At 41.4% G+C, this 6,892-nt stretch overlaps 1 pseudogene; it reads right to left on the bottom strand.

Moving 5' to 3' along the window:
* Positions 1–1,868: 1,868 nt before the first annotated feature.
* Positions 1,869–2,576, bottom strand: LOC149177502 (uncharacterized; annotated as a pseudogene).
* Positions 2,577–6,892: the final 4,316 nt, after the last annotated feature.

The following is a 6,892-nucleotide window of genomic DNA, read 5'->3' as shown; positions in this document are numbered from 1 at the left end:
GGGTCAGACTGGTCATGGGGATGGAGTGCATGGGTAGATGAACGGCGAGGATGGTCGTCGGATCGAGGAGATGTGTGACAGAGATCAATTTGCAGAGGCTAATGGTCGTGGTGGGAGCGGGATATGTCCGGGCCATCAGATCTTCAAGCATGTAGATTAGACGGTTATCGAGCAGTGGAGTTGCGCAGACGGTAATGGGTGGGGTGGTTTACTCTGGGCGGTAATATTTTTTATTTATCACGCGAACATCAGGCGGTTAGTGGTAATTGTCCGAAGTCACGCGATTCCATTCAACGACTGACACGTAGCGACTGAGGAGGGAGAGAAACCGCCCATATCGCACGTGTATTGCTCGCGCTAGTTGTCCATGCAATATGAGTGAGGACCGTTAGATCTGGTGGAGGTGATCTGATGGTGGAGGCCGATCGGGAAGGTTGCCTTTATCGGGAGGAATGTGGGCCATTGGATTGGCAGGAGAAGATCAACAGTGTGGATGCGGTGAGGTGTTTTATGAGTGCACAAGGGCGTATGGTCAGGTTTTATGGGTACTTTGGCTTTGCACTTGGGGCTAAGGCCAAAAGGGAGTATTTTGTCGGGGTTAGAGGGTGAACGAAGGAAACGGGAAGGTTAGCAATTGAGCGGGTAAGAGGAAAAAAAAGAAAAAATGAAAAATGACCCAGGTGGGGCCCCTTTGAGAACAGCAGATCAGACTGAGTCCCTCTTTGACCATCAAAAAGTCAGCACTACATCTCAGGGCTAACACTGGATCCTTCTGGGGATGAAATCCTCCCTGTGAGGTTTCAAGAACCGTAGACCACTGCCTTCTATATGAAAACAAGATCAGAAACATTGCCTAGTATTCCATTGGGTATGGAGTCTATATAAGCCTACACTAAAACTGTAAAAAGAACATATTTACAAAGTTGAGGCCTGAAAGACTTAAACAAAATAAATTTTCAAAAACCGCCTGTTAGAGCCTAGATTTGCCTCAGGCTGAAAAGGCAAGGTTCTAGGTCCACATCAAACCACGCTCAGCCTCGTAGCTAGCCCTACGAGGACAGGAGAGGGCTCTCTCCGGGTCAATCTCAGCGAAAAGTGTTTCAATGGGGCTTGAGATGACTTAAAATGGGAACTGATTTTAGGCTAGTAAATAAATATGAAGAGGTAATTTAATAAATGACTGAGTTTTCAGGGCTGTATGGGACAAAGAATAGCCTGAGCTGAGAAATTAAATCAAAGACACAGAGTATTTCGTGAGGCAAGATAGGCAGGAGGTTTAGCAATCAAACTGAAATAATATGGAGTGAAAAGACTGTTGAGAAGCTGAAAAGGGCATACACATGAATCCTTTTCAGACAGAAGAAGAGACACAAAGCATGAATGCCTTCCCAAGGCAGAGCAATAAACTGGATTCTACCTTTCTTACTTAAAAGCATTCAACTGGAAATGATCATGAATGGACAGTAAAACATAACAGGATACATATGAAACAAAAGGAAGAAACATATGCTAAACTCATACCACATGAATCTCATGAATCAGAGCTGCATCATTTCATTAATTCTCTGCCAAAACTGTACAGTGAAAGTGCTGGGTTTTTCCTCCACACTACTCCCAGAATTCAGACCCTTTACAAAAGATTTTCAATACAATAAATAAACTACACTGTGAGAAAATGGATCGATGCAAAATAGTGAGTTGTTTCAACTAAAATCATGAAGATAGAAGAAGAGATTTCCATCTGTTCTATAGACAGAACAACGTTACATTATTCCACTTGAAAATTTCTGATGACCAATGAAAAGGCAAAAACTGTAGGTGTAAATCCCCTTTGAATCACAACTGAAGACAAAAATAGGCCATGTAGCTTATTTCTCTGCTACGGTTGATGTCTTTGTTTTAAATTTAGGCTTTGGTAGGTGTCGATGTCTCTCAATGCGTTTAATTTCTGGAAGATGCTTAAAACGTTCCTTTACAGCATCTAAATATTCGGGCCTTTTGCACTCTCTCGGGAGAAGCACTCCTAACTGCTCCGATGCTTTAGCTTCCCACAGGCGAATATTAGCATCATCACTTCCAGAGACAACATACGTTGCATCACCACTAAATTTCACACAAAACATCCTTTGCATTCGTTTCGTATGGTAGATTTCTCTGCTGTGACCTGCATTATAGGGGAATATTCTCACTGTTAGATCCCGTCACAAACTCCCGACCAGATGGAGAATAATCAATATCCATCACAGCGGAAACATGGTCTTGGTGCACACATGTTGAAATATTCATTCTTCTCATATCATAGCTATAGCAGTTGCAATCTTCATTAGCTGCAGTGAAATTCATAGGTTCTCTTGGATATTCCATTTCCTTGTCTGCATAATTAACTTGTTCAAAGGTGATGCCATTCGAAGGTCATATAGAACAATACTGCGGTCACTGGCAGTTGTCGCAAATATATCTTTCTCTGCAGGATTAAACTGTACAGAAATGACAGTATCAGACCCCCAAGCAAAACTGTTTATCGGTTCTGACCTGTCATGATCCCAAATGTCAACTTGAGCCCCACCAGTTGCCCATCACCTGTCAAACGTTGTTTCATAACAATTACAAAACTTCATAAACCTGCTCGGAGCATAGGAAACTAGGCTGATTTGAAATTTATTAAGAGATGACAAAGTTTTGGTGTTCCGGCCCTGTGCGCCGTGCCCCAGCCTAACGCGCCGCGCAGGCTGGATGCGCCGTGACAGTGTAATTTTACACTGTGAAAATTGGCCCAATGCGCCACGCAGCCTATGTTCATCGCGCCTTCCTCCAATGCGCCGCGCACAATCTTGGCTTGAAAATGTACAAGTTTTTCCCTTCCACAGCTTGAGTCGGCATTCACATGAGCTCTTGAATGCAAATGACATTGATACGCATAGAAATATCTTCATAAAGACATGGCTTTGATTTTTGTTTCTAAAAGACATGGCTTTGATCTTTGTAATGTTTGGCATCGGCACTTTTTCACATTTTAATACAACTCTATTTTCCAAATTTCCTTTTTGATTTTGGCTTAAAATGATGGCTTTTCTCGGTTGATTTTTGTAGGAGATGGTGGCGTTGAACTTCGGAAAAGGATGACCAGAGTCTGTATTTGAAAATATACATATTTATTACAAACAATTAATTTGACGATTTCCTCTTCAAAACAGAGTTTTGAAGAGGAATCATCCTTGAGCATTATTGATAATGAAAATCTGAACCTCCCTCTGGCCTGCTGGCATTATTGGGCACTTTGAGGACTAAATCAGTTAAATCCTAGACCTAAAAATCTTATAATAACTCTTTGCTGACCTAGACATCAAATAGGACTATAAATGACCTTAAAATTGATTTGACAAACAAACCTAAACCAGCAAGATAAGGCATGAGGGGAAATAACTGACAAGACCCTTTCGCCAGATTATGGCATGCTCCTAGCGGAATGTAGATGAATAGACAGAATGAGACACCTAAAAATGAAATGCATTAAGAGAATTGATCTCTGATAGAGGGATGTAAAGACCGACTCTAACACCGCCCATTGACCGGGCCATCAAAAATAGTTTCTCCTTCCAAGTTTTGCAGCATGAAAGTATTGTTTCCCTGGACCTGAGAGATGACAAATGGCCTTTTCCATAGAGCATCAAATTTACCATGATTGCCTTTCTTTTCCTTTAGTGCATCCCATTTGAGAACCTAGTCACCAACCTGAAAATTGTCCATCTTTGCTTTTCTGTCAAAAGTTTCCTTGATTTTCTTTTGATGTACTACAGTCCTCTCCATCAATTGATTTCTGATCTGATGAACTTCAGCCAAGTCACTAATCCTCCTTGCCATGTCATTTTCCTCATTCTGCTCTTCTTGCAAGAATTTGGCCACAGGGAGGGTCAATTGGATTGGGAATACATCCTCAGTGCCATATACCAACTTGAATGGGGAATTCCCTGTGGACTTCTTGGTGGTCACTCTGTCAGCCCATAATGCAAACTTCAGCTTGGAATCCGAGTTCCTTTTGTTGCCTTCCAATAGCTTTTTGACTATCCTTACTAGGCTTTTATTGGATGATTCTACTAGGCCATTACCTTGAGGGTGATAAGAGGTGGAATGCACTAGTTTAATGCCCATTGAGTCACAAATTTCCACCAACTCTTTTGCCCTGAAAGCTGCTGCATTGTCTATAACCAATTTGGTTGGGCAACCAAACCTAGTGAAAATGTTTTCTGTCAAGAACTTCATGACAACCTAGTGATCAAATTTCTTAGTGGGGATGGCCTCAATCCATTTGATAAAATAATCAATGGCTACTAAAATCCATCTATGCTGGCCACTAGAATGTGGATTAATCTCCCCTATGAAATCCAAACCCCATTGCTGGAATGGGCCACTGGTATGTATTGGCTTCAGGGGCAAAGATTTAGCTGTTGCCTCCCTGCAAACCTCTGACACTTGTCACAAGATTTTACAAATGACAAAACATCGGAGAATAAAGTGGGCCAATAATACCCAACTCTTAGGATCTTATGGGTAGTGGTTTTCTGGTAATGATGTCCCCCATAGATGCTAGAATGGAACTGGTGCATGACTTCCACAGATTGCCCTTTATCTAGACACCTTAAGAGGATTCCAGCTGGATCCCTCCAATAAAGCAGGTCCTCATTGATGCAAAACTTGGCTGCTTTGAGCTTAATGGTCCTGGCTTGGCTTGGATTGAGGCCCTGGGGAACTTCTAGATTCAACAAGAAATGAGCTATATTGGAATACCAATCACAAGAAGCCAAATTCTCATCCAATGACTAGCTCTGCCCTTGTTCCATTATTGCTTCCCTTATCTGTTCAACATTTGAATTTGTACCCAAGCAATTTATGTCCGGCATTCTACAATTTTCTTCAGCCATCAGTTGAGCAAGGCCCTGGCCTTTGACAAGCTTGGTGGGCTTCAATTCTATGTTGAACTCAATGAGCTTTGCAATCCATTTAGCCCTTATTCCATCAACATCTAGCTGTGTTAGGACATCCTTTACTGAAGAAGAGGGTACATAGGCAATCACCTTGGAATGAAGAATGTAGATTCAGAACGCCTTTAAAGACTTGATAAGAGCATAAGCCTGTTTTTCCATATTGTCATATCTTAGCTCAGCATCCCTCAAAGTTTTACTGAAAAAGGCCACTAGGTGCTCTGTTCGTTCATCATCCTTCTACAAGAAGACTGCTGCAAGGGTGGCACAGGAGGCAAAAGAGAAGATATGAAACTCCTTGTTATAGTTTGGGCTGATTAAAGTGGGAGCTTCCATAATAGCTCTTTTGATGGCTTCAAAAGATTTTCTTACTGCGTCAGTCCATTTAATCTCTAATCCCTTTTCAGCATGGAGGTGATATGTTTTACCAGTTCTACAAAATTGGGAATAAACCTCCTCACAAAGTTGATCTTGCCTAAAAAGGATTGAACGTCCTTTTTTGATCTTGGGACAGACAATGTCTGTATCTCTTTGACTCTTTCTAGGTTGATCCTAACACCTTCAGCAGAAACGATATGTCCTAAGAGCGTGCCTTCTTCTAGAGCAAGCTGTAACTTCTCAGGATTTACTGAAATCCCAAACTTTCTATACTTCAGAAACACTCTCTTCAAATGCTGCAAATGATCCTGATGACTACTGGAGTAAATTGTTATATCATCAAGGTAGATAAGGACAAACTTGTCCTTCTCTCCTACAAAAGCTATATCCATGGCCCTCTAAAAGGTGGCCCCTGCATTCATCAGTCCAGAAGGCATATTGGAGTACATAAAAGTGCCCTAAGGAGTGGTGAAGGCAGTGTTTTCTTGGTCCTCTCGATGTACAACAACTTGGTTGTACCCTGAAAATCCATCCAAGAAAGACATGACTTTAGCCCCTGAAACCTTTTGCAGCAGATGTTCCATTTTGGGAAGGGGATAGTTGTCTTTCTTAGAGCATTTGTTCAGGTTTCTGAAGTTGACACACAGCTAGATTTCCCCACTTTTCTTCCTCACTACTACCAAGTTGGCTACCCACTTCGAATACCTCAATGGAACTATGATCTTGGCAGCCAACAATTTCTTTATTTCCTTTTCAATCAAAGGGAGCAGCAGAGGGCTTATGGGTCTCAGTTTCTGTTTGAAAGGGATGGTGTCTTTCTCTAGTGGGACCTTATGCTGAATGATGTTCTTGTCATAAGTCTTAAGGTCACTATACTCCCACCCAAATACATTAGCAAATTGCTTCATTAGGTTGCAGTAGTCAGAACTTTGGGCAGTAGACAAATAGGTGGACAACTTTATATACTTTGGATGGTCTGGGCTCCCTATGTTATGTCTATGGATTGCAAACTCATTTTATTTTTGAGCAGGCTTGTAAGGTACATCATTATGGTCAAACAACTTTTCTAGAGGCACCAACCCTCTAGGTATATGGTTACTAGGCAATTGTACAATGATATCTTGACCAATTTCATTTTTTAGCTAGGACTAATGGCAATCCTCCACGGCTTTGTTCTCTTGATCAATTTTCATTTCAGAGAATTCATCAATGACTTGCAGAAACCTATTGACTTCATCATCATCTTCAAAAACTTTCCAGTATTTAACATTATCAAGTACAGATGGTCTATATTTTACCTAAACTTCATAAGTCAATTTAGGGGGCATGGGGGGAATGAACATGCTAGCATACACAACAAGGGAATCAACAAGCTAATTTTTTGCTCTGGGAATATATGAGATACAAAAGCTACTAAAAGAATCTTGGAGCCTCCACACCTCATCTTTGTATGCTTTCAGCCTTGGGTACTTTTCTTGGAACGTTTTGTTCACTTGCTAGATGATGAGATTAGCATCTCCAAACACCTTTATGTC

Source organism: Pinus tabuliformis, chromosome 4_1 (genome assembly GCF_031772625.1).
Source record: "Pinus tabuliformis cultivar Carrire ecotype Pingquan chromosome 4_1, CPIR1, whole genome shotgun sequence".
NCBI lineage: Eukaryota > Viridiplantae > Streptophyta > Pinopsida > Pinales > Pinaceae > Pinus > Pinus tabuliformis.
This window is presented reverse-complemented; position numbering and strand designations above follow the sequence as displayed.